The sequence below is a fragment of the Eschrichtius robustus genome, chromosome X (genome assembly GCF_028021215.1).
Source record: "Eschrichtius robustus isolate mEscRob2 chromosome X, mEscRob2.pri, whole genome shotgun sequence".
NCBI classification, from domain to species: Eukaryota; Metazoa; Chordata; class Mammalia; order Artiodactyla; family Eschrichtiidae; genus Eschrichtius; species Eschrichtius robustus.
Window position 1 is genome coordinate 91,914,870 of NC_090845.1, and position 17,658 is coordinate 91,932,527.

Below are 17,658 nucleotides of genomic sequence, written 5' to 3' on the forward strand. Positions count from 1 at the left end.
ACACACACACACACACACACAGACACACACACACACACACATACGAACGTAGGTCTCCATTCTTGTTTTTAGCTTTCCAGGTCTCTACAGTACAGGAAAACATGTAAGAGTGTTTATGAGTGTTGGAATAGTTGCCAGCTGAGCCAACTTGAGGTATATTCCACAGGACCAATTTTTTTGCTCTCGTAAATGGTATACTCACAATGAAAATATTATTTTCTATTTCGTGCAATTATCTCGTGTATATTAGTCTTGCATCCAATAAACTGGTTAATCACTATTATTATAATTTTCCATAGGTCCTCTTGAGTTTTATATGAAGACAATTATACTCACAGTTTTGTTCCCTTTCACTTTTACACATGTATTAATTAATGTATGTATGTATTTTGGCTTACTGCAATGCCTAGGAGACTCAGTAAGATGTGGAACAGAAGTGATTATATGAATCATCTTTGCCTCTTCTGAGTTTGAATGGAATGCTTTTAATGTCTCACTATTATGTACGGTGTTTGTTGTAGTTTTTGTAAAGTACACATTATCATTTTAAAGAAATATCTTTCTATTCCCAGTTAGCTAAGAGTTATTTTTGTGGTTGTTTAATCTTGATTGGTTGTTGAATTTTATTGCATGCATGTTTTTTCTGGAATCTTTGTGATAATCATCCTTTTCTTGCTCCTTTACCTATTAATGTGTTGAACTACATTATGAATCTCCTAATGTTAAACCAACATTGCAAGTTTGGTATAAACACAACTTTGCCCTGCTGTATTATCTGTTTTAGCCATTGCTGGATTAAGTTTGCCATTATCTTATTTCTATTTTTGGCATTTTTATAACTAATTAAGATTCACCAGTAATTTTGCCTTCTCATGCATGCTTTGTCAAGAATAAGCTCAATATTAATATTTTCTGTTTCCCCAATATAAATTTCTTTTTTCTAGAATTTACCCATTTAGTATTAATTTTCAAATTATCAGCATATCTTTTTCATGATATTATCTTTTAAATCTTTACTGTCAGTACAAGCAAGACACCTTCTTCGAAAGTGGCTTATCTGTGCCTTCTAATTTTCTTGACCCGTACTGCCAAAGCTTTCCTTATTTTTTTATATTTTGAAAGCACTAACATCTAGCATTTTTACTCAACTCTTCCATATCTGTTATCGATTTCATTAACTTTGGCTCTTACTTTTATTATTTTTTTCTTGCCAATATGGAAACGCATGAGATGATTTGTATCAAGTATGTGACAAATCCACAGTCTTTTCATCTACCGTCATGTTTTCTTTTATAATTGCTATCCTCGAATAGCACAGATATCCAAATACCCAGTACATTTAATTACTTGGAAAAGACCTGTGGCTTACCAATGTGGGGGGTTTAATTAAATCCATTGTTGGAATATCAGATGATTAAGGGAGATGGAACTGCAGCATTGAAGCAAAGGAACTGCTATGATAAGTACATATGAACTTCATTGAAGAGGACAGCATACAATATAGAAAGGAGTAGGAACAGAAAGAGCACGGACTTTGAAATCATATATCCAGAATGTGCTCTGTCACTTACTGCGTATGTGATTTTAGGCGAGTATTTTACCTCTCTGAGCCTCAATTTCATCATGCGGTAGTGCTGTTTGCCATGGGTTTCCATTTGTCCCTGTTCCCGGGACCTGGAAGAGCTGTACTTCTTGACCTCCTTTGTTTGGGCAGGGCTGTGTATGTGACTGGTTCTGGCTAATGGGTTGTGAGTGACATGTGCTATTTCTGGGCCAGAACATATGGTTGTTGGTTTGAGACCTTGCAGGGTCCTCTTCTCCTCAGGCACAGGGACTGACAACTCTCTAGATGATGGCTGCTCTGTCACTTTGGGTCTCCAAGTCATTCCAGCAAGAATGGCTCAGACCCCCATTGTCCACCATCCCGTGAGGGGCATGCACCTGCCATGGACATGTAGTCGAAGTGAGGAACAAGCCCCTGAGATACGGGGACTGTCTATTACCACAGCATAATCTAGCCTATCTTGATTCTTGTATCTTATCTGTAAATTAAAATAACATCCTCTCAGGATTTTTCTGAGGATTAAATGACAAAGCTGGTATGACAAGGTTGCCACAGCGCTTGACATATAACAGGAACTCAAAAAATGGCAGCTATAATTATTAAATAATAATAACAAACTAGTTTTGAAAAAGTGTGGAAAATTGGTATAAAATGAGAGCTATTATTCATCCACTCATCCTTACGGGTAAGTTGTATCGTCTTTTCAAGAGTGGGGCATTTTATTTTATTTTGAAGGCTTCCTAATGACTAGCACTTATGCATTTATTTCTTGCCATCATGATATCAGAAACATAAATTGAGGTTATACGTAAAGAATGAAAAAGTGGAAAGATTAAGCAAAAGAGAGAATGACTAATGACATAAGAGAAAATGAGTTAGCAATAAGTAGTTTCTTAATGAGAAGAACAGATCATAATTATTAGTAAGCATACACTGTTCTTAGTAAACAAAGGTACAAGGTATTAATGCGGTAGAAGAGACTTAGTTTGAACAGGCTTTCCCAAAATGTTTTCTGAGGAACACTAGTACTTCCAGTGGTCTGTGGAAAAATGTTCCATTCCCATAGAGCTTGACGAAACTACCTGCTACAGACTGAATGTTTATGTACCAACCTAGTCTCCAAGGTGACAGTATTTGCAGGTAGAGTCTTTGGTAGGTGATTAGGTCATGAGGGAGGTGCCGTCATGAATGGGATTAGTGCCTTTATAAAAGAGCACCTAGAGAGCTCCCTTGCCCTTTCTGCCACGTGAGGACACAGCGTGAAGACAGCCCTTTATGAACCAGGAAGCAGGCTCTCACCAGACACTGAACCTGCTGGTGCCTTGATTTTGGACTTCACAGACTCCAGAACCGTGAAAAATAAATTTTTGTAATTTATAAGCCACCCGGTCCATGGTGTTCTACTACAGCAGCCTGAACAAGCTAAGACACTACCCTTCTCTTTGAGATTCAAGTGGCATATTATCTTAAAAATATGACAATATAGAAATCCTTTTTACCTTCATTTTTGTATGTCCCGTATTTCTTCAATGGATAAAACCATTTTTGTTGTTGCTGTCTCTCAGACATAGTGTCTTGTAGAACAAACCTGAAAGTGCTGAAATGAGAGGAAAGAAATGGCTATTATATAATAAAAAATATATATATACCACCCCTTTAACCATCTCTCAAACAATATTTAAATCCCTCACAAATGTAAACACCATCTTTTTCTTGCTGCATTTTACTCATTAAGTACCATCTACGTGATTTTTATGAAATGTATCATCTATAATTTTACTTAACATGGTTTTCTTAAATAAATTCACTGTTTTTTTTCCCACATGAAGGAAAGGGGAGAGCTTTCAAGGAATGTAACAAGGAATGGTTAGAAAATCAGGAGGAAAGTCAGAAGCCAGTGGTGTCTGGCTGGACTAATTTAAGCCGTTTAGAGAGTCCAAGGAGAAAAAGATTATGGCACCCCACCCCACACACACTTTGAAAAACTACTGATCAGCAAAGCAAATACACAAAACAAACTCTGAACCTTAACGTGCTGGCTACTTTCACACTTTTACTGAAAAAATATCAAATTAAAAAAAGTCTCTCTCCTTGCCTCTCTCTACGGAACAAATTAAGAGACAGAAATTCCGATCAGATTTGAAATCATCGATCCGAGCTGGCATCTAGGAGTTCTCTGGTGTTCTTAATAACAAACGTGGTCAGAGGAGGGCAGAGGATGCCATCACATGGCAGGCAGTGAATAGGAATACGGAAGAGAGATAAGCAAGAGTAGGGCTTTAATGTGGGGGTTGGGAAGGAAGGGGGAAGGGAGGGGTCCACCCAGTTTCCCGAGCCGAGCTGCCGAGAGCAGCCCATGAACGCCTGCCGCCCGCTGTCCCGCCAATTCTGAGTAAACCTCTAGGACAGGCGGGCGCCCCTCCTACCCGCCTACCGCCTACCGCCTACCGCCTACCGTGGCAGAATATGAAAGTCGGGGGAAAGGTTGGGATCGGAGCCAGAGCCTCATCAAAGTTCCCCCTCAGCCAGGACAAGTACCTTAATTCTAAAGGTCCTCACCTCTCGGTCTGACTCCTCAGAAGGCCAAGCCGAGCTACCCACCGTTGGGCAGGCTCTCCACACGCGGAAAGGGCGCCCCCCTCGGTCGCGACCTTATGGCGTCACATGGCTGTGGGACGTACGTAACGTAACGCGCGCCGCCGTGGGGCCCCACCTGACTTCCAGGGGCTTGGCTGGGGGAGGCCACGGAGTAGAAGGATGCAGGTGACCTCGGGGTTCAGGAGCCCTCAATCCTCAGCTGTGACCGAGAGAACTGAGCCTCAAGACACCACAGCATGTCCCGTGACCGTAGAATATACACGACCAACAGCCGAAAGCTAGGTGCGGTGCGGTGTTCACATGACTGCAGGCGCTTTGCCTGCCATGTGATGGAAGCGGCCACATCCCTGTTGACTCAGGGATCTGAAGATTCTGGTAGCCAGCAATCTTCACGAGATAGAGATGGCTGAGCCTGATATGTGACCAAGGGGGATATGTGACCGACCATAGCATCCAGACGACTCTCAGAAGCGGGTCACCTTTGTGACTTGGAGGGCTGAGGCTTCCACATGCCACTAGCTAGTGAGGGCCACATGACAGGATGAATCCACATGATGGGCAGGGTTTAGGAGTCTGCCATGCTCTAGCGACTTGAAAAGCTGGATCTACCACATGATCATAGTGGCAATAGGTCCAGAGAGACTGCATGAGCTCAGGGTTTAAGGGCTCATGGTGCTGGCATGACCACTAGGTCTGGGCCTGCCACATAACTGTCTGGGCCTGCCACTTGATGGCCGCATCCGTGTGACCATAGCCTTAGGAGCCCACGGTGCTCAAAAGCTGGGTCAGCCTCCTGAGTGTAGGATAGTGACAGTAGGGTTCTCCCGGCTGCATGTTTCAGGAGGTCGTTCTCTTCACGAGACCTGGAGAGCTGAGACTGCCCACATTCCTGGGCTTCCCTTTGATGGTGGTGCCGCCGGATGATCTTCCTCATAACACAAGCTGGCTTCAGCTGCCCCAACCCCTTTTTAATGTGCTAATGTGCTTCTTTCATGTGCTAATTTTTTCCCTAATAACACGTGAAATTTAACACATAAATTAACACATAGCAATGGACTAGGTCCTCCCTAAATCCATAAGCATTGCCATATTTTAAGGGCCACTTCAAAAACCTAAGCAGTGGGTACAGGTAAGCTTTGTTGCCGTAATTTCATGCAAGTCTAAGAGAAATTAAAGCAAACTCAATAAGTGAATTTTAGCTCTTAATTTGGAAAAAAATGTATATAATGATTACTATGTGTCAGGCACTTTAAAGCGTCAACTCCTTTAATAGTGGCAATTCTATAAACTAAGTACTATGATTATTATTCCAGTTTTCACAGATGAGAACGTGGAGGCACAGATGTGTTAAGTCACTTGCCTAAGAGGTAACTGAACCTGTAGGTGCCAAACCAGGGTTTACTCCCAGGCACCCTGGCTCCAGACTTTGTGTTTTGATCACCCACAAGATTCTCCAAAGAAAATTAAGAATAATTCAGTCTTCCTTATTCAGACTAACTGGAAAGCCATCTGCAGTTACTGAAAAGTGGAGATCATAGAGGACCTCTTTAAAGTGCCATTTAAATAATTTCCAGTACTACCAGTGATTAGAACTAATCCAAGCTGAAGCCAGTTAAGGCCCTCGGATTCATTTTAAGGTATAAGTATAAACTTATCCTTAATAAGTGAAGTATTTGTGTATATAAAAGGTGGTATAAAATGCTAGACGTTAGTTGAAAACGTTTCCTTCTTTTATTTTTAAACACTCTAAAGAGAAATATTGCGGACTTTATGGCTCTTTTTCTCTGAACAGAAATATTGCAGACTTTATGGCTCTTAACGGAATTCCAGAAGTTAAAAATGAGCAGAATCTGAATTAGATATTACTGCACTTATATTTTGTTTGCATCTTTCTAGAAAGGACAGAGAAAGGGAAAGGAGAATATACAATATAGTTTTGGTTTGTGTTTTTTTTTTAATTGCAGTTTTACAAACGCCTCTTTTGCTGATTTGTGTGGAAAACTGAAGATCTGTCTGTATATCCAACATAGATCTGATGTGATCTTGCTGGTTTGCTGGCTTAGGCAAACTTAATGCTCTACAAGCAGTGGGATTATTTTGCTGGCACCCTGCAACGTGGCATGGCTACATAAATAAACTGAAGAAAATACGACAGACCAAATTTTGCACCATGGTTAAATTTGAATATACTAGTAAGGATAACAGACTGTGTTTGTAGTTCTAAGCCTACGGAAGGAAGTAGTGATTTTTTGGGAGTGACTCTGTTTGGGTACATTGGTGTTACTTAGATGATTTTGGAAAATTATTTATGGGACACATGTAAATGCAGGGTATGAAAATGGAGCCACATGTTTACAATAGAGCCTATTATGAAACCTCAAGATGGATTTAGGAAGCATCTGTGTACAATCACTGGATGGACTCTGACATCAAGACCTGATGTCTGTCCCAACTGTAGTTTCTGTAATGGACAAGTCCACTAATGGTGATTGTGAGTTCACCTTCTTTCACCAAAAGACAAACCCTGGAGTTCTAATTATAACTTTTCTTTGGAAGGGTCAGATATTCTCCTGTCAGAGCTAATGGTCGTATCATTTGTTCTTTCCCTGCAATGATTTCCAGGAGTTATTTTAGGATTAAAAAATATATATTTAGTTACACCAGTGGGTGCCCGTCAGCTCTTTCTAACATACATTGGGGAAGGGACGCTCAGGCTATGGATAAACACCTGTATGAACACAGCTTATATGAGCTAGGCAGTTTAGGCACTGCATGTGTCAGGTGCTGTGTCTATTTAGGTGAGGCAGGCTGATAAGCTATTCTTCTTGAATGTTGTTTGGCAAGGTTTACTGGGAACAACTTTTACTTCTTTTATATTTCTGTTTTGGAGGTCAGTGCTAGAGGCATTGTTTAACACAGAGAAATGGGAAAGGAGAATAACAGACATTTGTGATGCTGCTAAATTAAACACAGATACTCAAATGCTTTTGGTTCAAACACAGATATGTACAACTCAAGTAGAGATCCTATGTGAATTTACTTTCAGAAAGTAAAATTGACTTAATCTGGTAACGTTATCCAAGAGAACTTACCAGATATTGCTGTACCTTTATAGAAATGGTAATCGAAACATGTTTTTCTTTGTTCCTTTAAGAAACTCGTTAATTAACTAGAAGTGACTTTACTGTCAGTGTCAAGCAGTGGGAAAGAAGAGAAACAATTGTAGATGGTGCTCCCTGTCAGAGTACTCAGTGTGCTCCCTTCCCCCAGCACAGTGTAAATTTTAACAGCTCTAGGGGTTGAGCTCATTCTTGGGGACTACCACAGCCTGGAAACAGAAAACTACATCCACAGTGAAAACTTCTTTTGAGGCCAAAGGATGATGGAAAGGGGCGAGAAGGCAGGGATTCCTTACAGGGATTTTGCTCATAAACTGTGTCATTTGTGATGGTATGATTCTCTGGTACAGTTTGAAAGTCCCATCCGCGTGAAGACCATTTACAAATTAAATAAGTGTGGTTCAAGGCTTTAAAAATTATTAGACAGGGAGAATTGAAGTGGTCCCAGCTTGGCTCTTGTTATCCACTCATTGTAACTATTTTTTTGCCACACCCCCCAAATAATTCTAAATATAGTCTTTGAGAGTAGTGTGAGACGGGTTTTTACGTAAACAGCCACATTGTTTTCTTGTTACGATATCACACTGCCATCTACTGCTGGTGGATATGTTCCCATATGATGTAAATGAGTGACCTTTGCCAGTTTTCTTTAGAATAAAAGCAGGCTTTGAGGACTAAGTTCTATCAATGAACTTTACATTTCCGTAACATCACCAGATGATTTTTGAATTCTCTACTTCGTGTAGCCTGTTTGCGTCCAACGATAATCTAAAATGTACATGATGCTCTACCTTTTTTTTCCCCACGAAATCTGGAAAAACACGGCATATCCTGTGCTCTCTAAAAACTGACAGGCACTTGCAATAGTTGACTCTCACTGGATTCTGAAATTCTAATTTAGTCTAGTGTATCTGTTTTTATATGGGGCACTTTGATGCAATTCAAAGTCTCTCAAATAGGGAGGGGGATCAAGATGGTGGAGGAGGAGTATGTGGAGCTCACCTCTCCCCACAAACACATTAAAAATACCCCTACATGTGAGGCAATTCTCACAGAAAACCAACTGGAAACTGGCAGAAGGTCTCCTACACAACCAAAGCTGCAAGGAATATCTCTACATATCCAGGAAGGACAGAAAAAATTTTCAAAGGCATGAGGACGGTCCTGGCACCCCTGGGAGAGATCTGTAAAGGAGGAAAGGTACACATAGGCAGACCCTTACCCCAGGGAGCCCCCGTGCCTGCTGGAAAAGCCGCTGGGATAGATGGAGGGGCTGGAAAAGCCTAAATTCTACTCACAAGGAGTGCATGCATGCTGGCTTGCGAACAATCAGGGCAGAGAGAGACTGGCACTGGCGGCTGCTGCCTTGCTGCACTTCCCAATCCAAAGCACACACAAGGTGGTGGGGCCACAGATGCACACAGCAGCTGAGCATTGAATCTTAGGTAGACAGGTCCAGGGAGAGGACTCGATCTAGATGTGTGGAGACAGCCCGGAGGCCCTGGGGTATGGTCTGGGCCAAACCAAGGAGCCCATTGTCAGCCCGCACATAGTGGGGGCAGGTCCTGCCACAGTGCCCATTGTCAGTGTGCACACAGTGGGGGCAGGTCTGGCCATGGTGGACTTTGCCAGCACGTGCACCAGATGGCGCCACGGAAAGGCACAGCAGCTGGGCACTGCATCTCGGTTGGACGGGCTCTGGGCAGGAGTATGCAGCCGTTCATTTCACGGTGGGAGCACACTGGCCCCGCTCACTCTACACCAGAGCTTGGAGCCAGATCTGGAGCTGACAGGTCCTGGGAGAGGTCTGCCACAGAGGCAGCCCAGGTTGCAGGCAGCGGCACAACCGCCTCAATTCCTGCAGCCACAGGGCCCCGGCCCCCAGCACCAGCCTACTCCACACCACAGCCCAGCACTAAGTCTGGAATGAACACAACAGAGAAAGGGATGCAACCTTGGGCTGCTTCTGAGCACAACCATGGATGCCTGCACGGGAGGCACATAGGTTTGCGGTGACCACACGGACCTCATTTGCTTCAGTGGTCACCTCCTTTGCATCAGGGCATGTGCTCAGGGGCAATGGAACCTGACTGAACCTGACCCTCAGGGCTTCTACTCCAACAGCTGGGAAGCAGACCCCAGCCCCAACAGGGCTGTGACAGCCATAGAGCAAAGAGGAGGCCCCAGCCAACAACCAGTGCAGGCTCTGGTCAACACAACTTCAAACACACCCCCTATCAAGGGAACAAGGGCCAGCACACTTTAAGGAAATACGTGGCAAGCACCCACACCAAAACCAGCCCTTGCACCAAAGATATTGGACTCATACCGTCTACACAGGGATCCTCTTCAAGAACACAGTAGAGTCATGCTTCTCCTAAATTCAGAGACAAAGAAAGTTAAGTAGAATGAAAAACAGAGGAACTATCCCCAATGGAAAGAACAAGAGAAATCCCCTGAAGGAACAAATAATGAAAGAGACCTCACCAGTCTACTAGACCCCAGATTCAGAAAGGAGGTAAGAAAAAGGCTAAAGAAATTAAGAAAGATTATTGATAGAAATGCAGATCACTGCAACAAGGAACTAGAAACTATAAAGAGAAATCAATCAAAACTAGACAACTCAATTGCCCAGATGAAAAGCAAACTAAAAGCAATAAATAGCAGAGTAAACAAAGCAGAAGAATAACTAAGTGATCTGGAAGATAGAATAATGGGAATCACCAAATCAGAACAGCAGACAGAAAGACAAATGTTTAAAAATGAAGAAAACAAATGAGATCTATAGGATAATATAAAGCATGCATAATATGCATAATCATATGCATAATGTGCACAGTCATATGCATAATAGGGGTACCAGAAGAAGAGGAGAGAGAAAAGGGGATAGAAAATGTATTTGAAGAAATTATGGCTGAAACCTTCCCAAACCTAAAGAAGAAAACCGATATCCAGGTACAGGAAGCACACAGGGTCCCACACAAGAAGAACCCAATTAGAGTGACACCAAGACGTAGCATAATTAAAATGGCAAAAGTGAAAGATATAGAGAACTACAAAGTCAACTGGAAAACAAGGTTTAAAATGGCAGTAAGTACATACTTATCAATAATTACTTTAACTTTCAGTGGACTAAATGCTCCCATCAAAAGACAGAGTGGCTGAATGGATAAAAAAACAAAAACAAAAACAAAAACAAAAACAAGAACCTACAATATGCTGCCTATAAGAGACTCACTTCAGGGCACAAGACACAGACAGATTGAAAGTGAGGAGATGGAAAGCTATTTCATGCAAATGGAAACAACAAGAAAGCGGGGTTAGCAATACACATATCAGACAAGACAGACTCAAAACAAAGTCCATAAAGACAAACAAGGACATTATATAATGATAAAGGGATCAATAACGAAGAGGATATTACACTTGTTAGCATATATACACCCAATATAGGAGCACCTAAATATATAAAACAAATAGTTACAGACATAAAGGGAGAAATTAACAGGAATACTATAATACTAGGAGACTTTAACGCCTCACTGACATCAATGGACACATCTTCCAGACAGAAAATCAATACGGCAACAGAGGCCCTAAATGACACAATAGACCACTTGGACTTAATTTCTATCTACAGGACACTACATCCCCCAAATAAACAGAATACACATTCTTTTCAAGCGTGCAAGGAACGTTCTCTAGGAGAGGCCACGTACTAGGTCAAAAAACAAACCTCAACACATTTAAGAGGATAGAAATGACTTCAAGCATCTTTTGTTACCACAGTGTTATGAAACTAGAAATCAACCACAGAAAGAAAAATGGGTAAAGAACGAATACATGGAGACTGAACAACATGCTCCCAATAAACCAGCGGGTCAATGATGAAATCAAAGAAGAAATCAGGAAATACCTCAAGACAAATGACAATGAAAACACAACCTTCCAAAATCTATGTGATGCAGCCAAAGCAGTTCTCAGAGGGAAGTACACAGCGATTCAGGCCTTCCTCAAGGAACAAGAAAAATCTCAAAAAAACAAAAAGAGAGAAAGAATTAGAAAAAGAAGAACCGAAAAAATCCCAAAGTCAGTTCTTTGGGAAAGATCAGAGGGAAACAAATAAAATAGAGATAAAAATAGAAAAGATCAATAAAACCAAGGGCTAGATTTTTGAAAAGACAAACAAAATCGACACACTTCTAGCCAGGCTCACCAAGAAAAAAAGAGAAAGGGCCCAAATAAACAAAATAAGAAATGAAACAGAAGCAACAACCAATACCACAAAAATACGAAAAAAACCCCACAAAAACCAATAAAACATAAGAGAATACTATGAACAGTTATATGCCAACAGATTAGACAACCAAGAAGAAATGGACAAGTTTCTAGAAATATACAGCCTGCCAAATTTGAGTCAAGAAGAAACAGATAATTTGAACAGACCAATCACTAGAAGTGAAATAGAATCTGTAATTAAAACAAAACAAAAAAACCTCCCTGCAAACAAAAGTCCAGTACCAGACAGCTTCACCAGTGAATTCTACCAAACATACGTAGAACTTATACCTATACTTCTCAAACTCTTCCAAAAGTTTGAAGAGGAGGGAACAGTCCCAAATTCATTCTATGAAGCCACCATCACCCTGATACCAACACCAGACAAAGACACTACCAAAAGAGATAATTACAGGCCAATATCTGTGAAGAATATAGATGCAAAAATCCTCAACCACATATTAGCAAACCGAGTCCAACGATACATTAAAAAGGATCATACACCGTGATCCACTTGGAATCATTCCAGTTGCTCTGATAGCCTTATGGGAGTTCCCTTGTATGTTATTTGTTGCTTTTCCCTTGCTGCTTTTAATATTCTCTCTTTGTCTTTAATTTTTGCCATTTTAACTGCAGTGTGTCTTGGTGTGGTCCCCTTTGGCTTGACCCTGTTTGGGACTCTCTGTGCTTACTAAACCTGGATATCTCTTTCCTTTGCCAGGTTAGGGATGTTTTCAGCTATCATGTCTTCAAATATGTTCTCTGCCCCTTTCTCTTTCTCTTTCTCTTCTCCTTCTAAGAACCCTATAATGCAAATGTTAGTACACTTGCTGTTGTCCCAGAGGTCTCCTAAACTGTCCTATTTCTTTTTCTCTTTTTTCTTTTCTCTATTCTGCTTCAGTTATTTCTATTACTCAGTCTTCCAGCTTGCTCGTCCATTCCTCTGCATCATTTCAGTTACTGTTGATTCCTTGTAGTGTATTTTTCATTTCAGTTACTGTATTCTTCTCTGTGTGGTTCTTCTTCATATTTTCTAAATCTTTGTTAAAAACTTCTCACTCTGTTCATCCAATCTTCTCCTGAGTTCTTTGAACATCTTTATGATCATTACCCTGAACTCTTTATCAGGTAGATCGCCTATCTCCACTTCACTTTGTTCTTCTTCTGGGGTTTTATCGTGTTCCTTGGTTTGGATTAGATTCCTTTGTTGCCTCATTTTGTCCAATTTGCTATTTTATTTCTCTGTATCTGGTAGGTTGGCTCCATTTCCCAACCGCAGAGAAGTGGCTTTTTGTAGGAGATGTCTTGTGTGTCCCAGCCGAACTCTCCCCTCTAGTCACCAGAGCTATATGCTCTAAGGGTGCCCCCTGTTAGGGCTGCGTGTGTCCTTCTGTTGTGACCGGCACACTACTGTGGGTGGTGGGGTAGGTGTGGCTGTCCCCTGGTCCAGTGGGTTGCCAGGCCCTGCTTTGTGCAGAGGCTGGTGGCCACTGGTGAGTGAGGCTGGGTCATGAGGCTGCTGGCTGCAGTGCCCCAGGAAGCCCCGGGATTAGTGCTGGCCCACTGGTGGGTGGTGCTAGGCTCTGCAGTGGGTGGTGGTGGGGGCTAGAGGTCCTGTATCTAGTGTCAGCCTGCTGGTGGGCAGGGCCAGTTCCACATGGCTGGCTCCAGGGTTTGGGGGTGTCTAAAAGCTGGTGATGGCCCACTGTTGAGTGGGGCTGGATCCCAGGGCAGCTGGCTGAGGGGTCCAAGGTGTCTTGGAACTGGTGTTGGCCTGCTGGTGGGTGGGGCTGTGGCCCAGGGAGTCCTGGAGCTAGTGCTGGCTCGCTGGTGGGCAGAGCCAGGTTCCTGGGTCTCTGGCTGCAGGGCCTTGGAGTCCTGAAGCTAGTGTCGGTTTGCTGGTGTGTGGGGCCAGTTCCTGACATGGCTGGGTATGCGGTCTGGGGTGTCCCAAAGCTGGCGTCATCCCACTGGTGAGTGGGGCCAGATCCAGGAGCAGCTGGTTGAGGGGCCCAATGTGTCCCAGAGCTGGTGCCAGCCTGTTGGTGTATGTGCTGGGTCCTGGTATGCCAGGCGGCAGGGCTGCGGTGGTTCTTGGGCTAGTGTTCCAAGAGGAATATTCCTTTTTACATATTTACAAGTATGTACATTAACAGAAGATGTTCTTTAATTTTATTACATTTTTATGAGACTGAATTTCTTCTAAAAGCTTGACGTTTTTAAAGATATTCCATATTGAAGTTTAATGGTGCTCTTTAAAGAAAATTGTCGCTGATCATAAATGTTGACAATTTTCTTGCTTCTCATCTTTCATATCTTTATGAACTCTGTGTTGTATGTTTACAGAATGGTAATACTTGATAAAATTGTAGCTATAAAGAATCCATTCCGTTCTAGTGAAACTATCCTGACACAAGAATATCAAAGTACGATAGTAAAGAAAAAGCTTTGCCAAAAATTTGAGAAAGAAAATGAGATTTAAGTACGCTACCATGGATGCCTTTGTGGTTCTTCCTAAACTTACTGCAGGGGTGAGCGCTCTAGTGCTTTGTAACTACCCATTCACTAATTCAATGTAGGTATTTCCTGAATAGAAGTATCTGTTACCTGGAAAGACATAGTAGTTGAAAACCATTTGCGCTTGAGTATTGTGGGTATTATGCTCATATTGATAATTGTGCTTTCAAATGGTGCCTGAAGGTGACATTTTTGTTTACCTACGCAATATACATTCTTCTTCCTAACTGGTCTCAAATTTTCATGAGTGCATTTCCTCCCTCATACAGTCACGTTTGGGGGGAATTTGACTGCTAGTTCCAAGGGTGAGACCAGAGTTACTCTAGATCTCAATCAATAATCCTATGTCCCTAGCCACAGTCATTGGTTCAAGATTGGGCCTGAGTCTTTATATCTTTGAGTCACTGGATCAACTAACCTAAAGTCTCCTCTACCTCTGGGCTCTCAGTTATATAAGCAAATGTATTTCCTTATCGTATACACAAAAGTGGATTTTACTTTCTGTTACTTGTAACTTCGTTACTTACTGCTATATATGTTTTTGAAGATATGTTATCAGGTGAGTGTAAGTTCAGAATTTTTAAACTTCTTAATACATTTTCTTTTATGATTTGATAGTGGCCTTCTTTGTTGCAATTGCTTGATGCCTATTTTGCCTGATAGTAATACAAATTAACCACGTTTCTTTCAGTTTTACTGATCACTGGTATTTTTTACCATCACTTTATTTTCATCCTTTCTGACAGTCTACTCTACCTGCTTCATGACCTACTGAAACACGTTCATAATGCCTGTATTAGACTGTTCAGACTGCCACAACAAAAATACCACAGACTAAGTGGCTTAACAACAAAAATTTGTTTCTCACAGTTCTGGAGGCTGGAAGTACAAGATCAAGGTGTGAGCAGGGGTGATTTCTTCTAAGGCCTCTCTCCTTGGCTTGAAGATGGCCATCTTCTTGCTGCTTTTTCACGTGGTTGTCCCTCTGTGTGTACACACTTCTGCTGTCTCTCTGTGTGTCCTAAACTCCTCTTCTTATAAGCACACCAGTCAGATGGGATTAACGTATCCCCTAAGAGCCTTAAATTAACTTAATCACCTTTTAAAGGCCCTATCTCCAAATCCAGTCACATTCTGAGGCACTGCTAATTAGGGCTTCAGTGTATGAATTTTGGGAGAACACAGTTCAGTCAATAACAAAACCTAATGTTAAGATGACGTTATCATAGAAAACAAGAGAGCAGAGGCAGGAACAATGATGCGGAGCAGGCAGGAGGATGGTATGTTAGGCTTTCATTTTCCTATAGCTTCTCCAGTTCCTAAAATTCTCTAATGACCAATGAATCCCAGGCATTTGACTGAGAAATTTGCATTGCTACTACCTCAGCCTGGACCTAAAGGATGGGAACGAGTATTCCACACTAGTTAATAGCTCACAGCTTAAAATCGAACACTTTCCTATCATCAATAGATCTGCTGTTTTCTTCCAAGATACTTGACCCTTCTTAACCTCAGCTTCTTAATTAGATACAGAGATAAAATAATTAGTCATACAACTCCAACTGTGAGAATTCAATGAAATTGAGATATACTTCTGCACATAATCAGGGCTGTTTGCTGGGTGGAAGGTTTGGAAAGCTGTTTCCTCAGCCATTTATGCAGAGAATGTTCAGGTTCATTCTATTCTCACAGCTCTATATTCTAGGTCATGCCACAGCATTGTCTATGAGACATGCAGAAGGGGAAAAGTTGCTTCTGTGCACTGGGGTTAGACCTTTTGGGGGCCCAATTATCTCACCAAATACCTCCCTTACTATTTAGCAACCAGAGCCACTTGCAGTTCTCTATTTCGACTCCTAATCTTCAGGAAGACAGAGACATTGCCTGAAATTTTTCATGGTTCTATCTTCCCTTTTTAGCACTAATCTTGACATGCACTAGGTGCATGAATGAATGAATAAGTGGATGACTGATAGTTATATTCCAGACATATATCTTTCTTCTCTGACAGTTAGTAGCCCCTGGCAGGCCAGCGCCTTAGCCTTATAGCTAAGTCCAGTGGTTAGGACTCGGTGCTCTCACTGCAAGGGGCCCAGGTTCGATCCCCGGTTGGGGAACTAAGATCCTGCAAGCTGCGCAGCACAGCCAAAAGAGAAAAAAAAAGATGGATGCATTATGTTGAACAAAAATTATAGCTCAGTGAAGTTGGTTTTTAATATGTCTTTGTATCCCTTCCAGAATCTAGAGCTCTGTCACGCTCATATGTGGAATCAACCTGTATTTTCAGATTGAACTGTACAGTTGGGTTTTTCATTTCTTTGCTTGCATGCTAGTTTTTTTGTTTTGTTTTGGGTTTGTTTGTTTTTTTTGCCACAGCCAAGAATATTCTCAAGATCTCCTGACTTATACATCCAGCCACATGCTCCCCACCCAGATTTTTCATAGGCTCCACAAACGACATGGTCAAAACAGAACTGTCAGTGTCCTGGCATTGCACCGAAACTGGTCCTCCATTCACTTCCCCATCGAAGAAAACCGCCCTAACCCAGCTGCAAAAATCCACATTCCAAGGGACACACTTAATCCCTCTCTATCCCTTACCACAAACGTGAACTTCATCAACAAGTTCAGTACTTCCGAGATACATCTCATTTCAAACCCCATCTCACCCCTTCCATTGCTACGGCCGTGGTCTACGAGACTGTCACCTCTCACTGTCATGTGTGTAGTAGCCTCCTAATCTTGTCTCTTGATCTTACAGTTGCTCTATTTCAGTCTGTCCTCCAAAGAACATTTTGAATGAGCTTTAATAAAGTAGATGATAATAATAACTTCCCTTCCTTTCAGAAAGCACCCAATGGCTCCATCATAATAAGAACAAAACCCAGAGTCCTTACCATGGCCCACAGGACCTTCTGTTATTGGGCCCCTCCTACCATTCTCACCTCATTTTCTAACACTGTCCTCCCAATACGCACTGGCATACAAGCTGTTCCCTAAAACTGCCAAGCTTGCCCATATCTTAGGGCCTTTCGTCTTGCTCTTCCCTCTGCCTCGAGGGCTCAGCTCCTATATCTTCCCACTGCTGACTGTGTACTTGTTGTTATTTGAATATTAAATCTAAGTTACGTCTTCAGAACATCCTTCCTTGCCTTCCCCACCCTAGTCATTCTCTGTCACATTTTCCCATATTATTTTCTTAATGGCTCTTAAACCTTGAGTGTATCAACCCCTGTAGAATGTGAGCTCCATGAGAACCATGACCCTGTCTGTCAGGTTCTCTGATTTATCTCCCGTGCCTATCACAGTGCCTCACATATCATTGGTAACGAATAAATATTTGTTGAATGAATGAATGAGTGAGTGAATGACGTCGATTAAACATGCTAAGTTGTGAGGACTCAGGCATAGTCTGGGACATGGGATTTGGGAGGATGGGAGAGTGAGCTCAGGTGTCCCTGAAGCAGCAGTTTTGTTTGAACCCATGAAAACTGTGGTTGGAAAACTGGGTAGAAAGGACATGATAATTGAGGTAGTGCTTCTAGCTGCCTTGGGTATGAAAGTGTAGCATATGTTCTATAC